Consider the following 4869-nt stretch of genomic DNA (forward strand, 5'->3'; position numbering starts at 1 on the left):
ATAGTGCTCTATGGGCTATAAAAGAATAGACAGAAGTTCTCTATGACACAGACTCTCACATACTTGCGTCCTTGCAATGATATTAAATTTCAAAGTGATTTTCAAATTCTTATCCTCTGGAGGTGCAGCAGCTTAATGGTTCCATGGCTGTTACTTCTCCTTCTGCAGGGTATTACTCCCATGAGCTTGTAAAAGCTCTTTCTAATAGAATTTGTTTGTTGCTGATTTGGAATGAAATGAGTACACATTGCAAATTAACCTCGGGTAAAAAAAACTGATTAAAAAAATAAACTAATTTTTCACATTAAACATTAAGTCCTATTAAAAAAAAAGGCAATTACTTTTAAGCAAAGACAGTGTTCAAATAATTAATGGTATTGGAACACAGAGGAAATAACCTTGGAGTTATTTTTGTTTCTTTGCAGTCTGTGTCCCATTATGGATCTTTTTTCATTATCCAAATTTAAAATCAGTGTTATTTTTTCATACATTTTTTCCTTGCAAGTTTTTACCCTGATGTATTTTAGCTTGTTTCTGCCAATCTGTGATCTAGCATCAGTGAGTTCCCTACTCATATTGTTTCCACTTGAAACCACAAGATTTTCTCAAGGCTTTCCAGAATCTGTGAAGGGCCGCAAAAGCTCCAATAACTGCATCAAGAATGAGAAGTGGAAAATCTTTTGAAGTTTCATTAACGGTGAAAATGGTGTTTTATTCAGATTTCATAAGGCATGGAATATTCACATCTGAACTTACTGTCTCAGTTCTCAATCAAATCTTCAAGTCTTTCTTTTCTTGGAAAAGTTTTAACCAGAATTTCAATTTATTTTAGTATTGTCGGGATGTAGTAGGAAGCTATGATGAAATACTTGAGTATTAAGTACTCTAAAATGTGTCATGTTAATCTTTTCATTAGAGACCTGTCTGTCTAATTGCTTAAACTATACTCTTATATACTGTAAATGATTCCTATCTATTGTAGTAGATATGGCCCTGAGCAAGGAAACGCTTTATAAACTCACTCAGCTGTGGAAACACTATGAGAGACGTTTTATCTGACTGTACTGGCTTTGGCTGCCCTTGACAGCAGATTCACTGTTTGTCCAGTCAGCAGGCCTGCAGGTACAGATGAAGGTCATACCTAAAATACATGGGATTCTGTATGCCTTGGAGCTTTTACCATGTTCACAAACTGTGTCCACCTTAATATGTTTGCAGGCATGTCCTGGGAGGCTGTCTGCAGGCTGCTCACAAGGCCATGGGTCATTACAAACATAGCATAGACATAATAATTTTGTCTTCTTCCTCCTTGCAGTTTGCAAGGTTATGTGTTAGTGCCAATGCTTTTATCTACTGATTCTACTCTCTCTCATCCTCATCCTCTTTTACTTTACTTTCTCTGGCAAGCATAGAATTGTGTTCAGAAAGCAGATTCATGGGGGCTTTCTATTTCAAGAGACAGAGTTCTTCCAGAGAATAAAATAACTCTGTTTATTACATACCCTGTATTTATACCTGAATTTGAGTTAGATTCATATTTGTGGTTACTTCTTGCCCAAGCTTTCTCAGTGGTGATGGATGCAGCCTTGAACACAGGAAAAGAACTTGCATTCTTCTACAGTCTTTGTGTTGTACTGTGGGAGTCCTGGCCAGTGATGCAAGAAATGAGTAGGTTAAAAATCCTCTTCAGCCTTGTACTACTGTGCTGTACCATCATTTTCAGACTTTAAGCTACTACATTCCTTCCTTAAAAAAAAAAAAAAAAAAAAAAAAAAAAAGAGATGTGAGGAAGCAGAGTTTTAACACTACACTTCCCTCACTGACTGGCGAATTACATAGCAGACCAAGCTGATCCCAAGAAAAAAATATTTCAGTCTCAGACATATAGAGATTCTGAAGGAAAAAGTGATTGATTGTACTTCAGTTTTCCTCTCTAGCAGATCCAATGCACTTTGTATTTAACTAATTTATTTTAATCTTATGTCACATCTAGTTCTAAGCGTCTAGAGCTTTATTTGATCAGTCTTCCTATGTATTTCATGCACACATCTATAGCTATTTCACTGTTTTTCCACATGCATGAAGAAGTTCCTGCAGCCATATCTCTGTGTTTATAAACTATATTGGTGGACAAAACTAATTTATCTTGTTCCTGCTTTTGCAGTATGTACTTTTTTTTAACATTGAGATACAATGAAAAAATAGGTGTTTGTCATACCATAGATTACAAATATAGAGGTAAAGCAAAACAAAATGCATTATCAAAATGTACTTGAGAATGTAAATATACTAGTTTTAAATCAGTACTTATTAGAAATGTAATGAACAGTTTGGTTAGTATAAATTCTTTAGGTTCTGAATGATGGTTTATTATACATGTACTTCCTACTATCTCTCTAAATGAGGAGTGACTAGGAAGTGCTTATTTGTTCAATGTTTCATTTAGGTATTTACTAGTTGCAGTACAACCAGGAAATTAAAAGGAGATTTTCCATTTACTTCAGAAAGCTTTAAAGCAGGGCTTTGATTCTCTCATTTGCATAAAAAATTTGGATATTTGGATAACAAATAACTTAGGCTACTAGATATTATGACTACCAGATAATTTTATATTCATGAAACAATACAGTGACCCATATTTTCTTTGGTACTTAAACATAGTAGATATGAGTTTATAGATTAAAACTATCTTTCATAATACTAGAAAGGCAGCTGTGAAACTACCTTCAGAAAACCCTTGGGTAGTAAAATTATTCAATACTATGCATTCTAGGAAAAAGGAAAGGAAATTTAGCCAGATGTTCACAGAGCATTAACCTACCTTGAGTAAATTAAACAACTTCTCTTTTCCTTACCTTAAAAAATTATCTCAAAAGTAAGTCAATTTCATAACTATGTATTTTCAAAAATTTCCACTCATTAAAGGTTTTGATGGTTCTAATAATAATAACATACAGCTAAGTTCTCATAATAAGAATTCAACAAACTCACTACAGTGAAAAATTTGAGCAAATGGAAGATTGAGCTGATCCGATGACATATCCCCTAGTTCACCTAGTTAAAAGCTTGAGTTTAACTGTTATATCATTAAGAGAAAAAAAAAAGAAAGAAAAAAAAGAAAGAAAAAGACAGGAAAAAAGAATAAAAAAGAAAAAAAAAAGGAAAGAAAAAATCTAACACTATATAGTTAATGCTTTTTTGCATTTACCTTTTCTTTTCCAGCTTTCATACAGACTTTTTGGATGGCTCATATTTCCACTTGGGATATTTAGACCAGTTTCATGATTTAAATAATCTCTTGGTACAGAGACTGTTTTGCTTAAGGTCACAAAGGCATAGTGTTTTCTGCTGACATACGTTGGTTGATGCGCTTCTCCGTCCTTTGCAGAGTTCCTTTATTTGATCCCCCTGATCAGAGTTGTCTTTGACTAGCTAAGGCACATGTCTGAAGTGCACTGAACAGCACCAAGCTGTTGTCACACAAGAAAAAGGCAGGAATATCACAAAAGAAAACTTACTCGTGCCTTTTTCTTCCATAAGCATTCTATTTTTGAACTACTATTACAGATGCCAGAGCTGAATTTTGCTTCTTTGAATCCCTCAGATCTGTTAGTCTAACTACTGCTAGTCAAATCTAAAAAAGCTAAGTGGTTTTACTTCAGTGTACCATAAAACAGAATTGAATTTTGATGAATCAGACATTTACAGTGTTTAAGGAAAACTAACATTAGTGATGTACATCTTATAATTTTATTCGATTATTGATGGAATTTCCCTTTGCACAATAAGAAAACTATACGCAATGCACAATAAGACTAAACTCAAGCTGAATTTCTGAAAATACCACCTTAGGTTAGAGGTTACAGTAACTTGGACAAAATTTTTCAGAAGACAAATGGGAGATATGATTGGCCATTTTTGTTTGTGCTATCACAACCAGCAAGGAAAGTAAACATAAAGGTTCAGTTAAAATTAAGCTTCTGCTTCACTGATTGTTTATGAGATTTGAATAAGTGTTTGAATCAGACTTGAATGAGGAGAAGGACTGTCTTTAATGCATTCTGATGTGGTGCCCTGAAGTGGGATCTTGGAGTTAAAGGACTAAATTTACAAGTGGTTTGCACTTCCTAGAAATAGATCTATAGAGAGGTTTAAATTTATTTGGAACCGTGAAATGGTTTGCACATACTGACATAGTTTTCAAGCAGACTCCAATTCACTGAAATTCTTTGTAGCCTTATACAGACTTCTATTGCAGATAGGGAAGTAACATACTACTTTGCAGCCTACTAGCATCATTACTACTAGTAGGTAGTAATACTGTGTGAGGATTACATGTACATCAAAGACATGAAGACATTCAGTATTTCTCACAGCAACAGCAGTAATACACTTATTCTTTAAAGTCAGATTTCCCCTTCAGTATCCTCTGAGCATGGATGAAGAAGGTGTAGCAGAATGACTTAACATGCGGGGAGGAGTTTTTGAAAACTCTAATTAGGGACTTCTAGTCAAGTTTTAGCAGAAAGAATAAGGCTATGAACAAAAGACAAGTTCCATCATGCATGTTAAAAACTAAATAGTTTATAAAACAGAGTAACACCAATATTTCTCTTCTTAGTGATGTCCTCTTTATTGAAAATATTTTGATGGAGGTTAGACAAGTTATCTAATCTTTCTATGAAAGGCAAATGGATGCAGACATGCAAGAGTGAAAGACATTTCTATGACAATCTTCCTCTGTCAACAAGAAGAACAGAATAATCTGTTCATCAACTTCATTATGTAAAGTTCATGTCCCTGGTCATCCTACTAAAAGGTTTTTAAGAACCTCAATCTTCTCTTTGTTAGGCAATATAATCATAGAAT

The sequence above is a fragment of the Egretta garzetta genome, unplaced genomic scaffold, assembly GCF_000687185.1.
Source record: "Egretta garzetta isolate BGI_Z169 unplaced genomic scaffold, ASM68718v1 scaffold298, whole genome shotgun sequence".
NCBI classification, from domain to species: domain Eukaryota; kingdom Metazoa; phylum Chordata; class Aves; order Pelecaniformes; family Ardeidae; genus Egretta; species Egretta garzetta.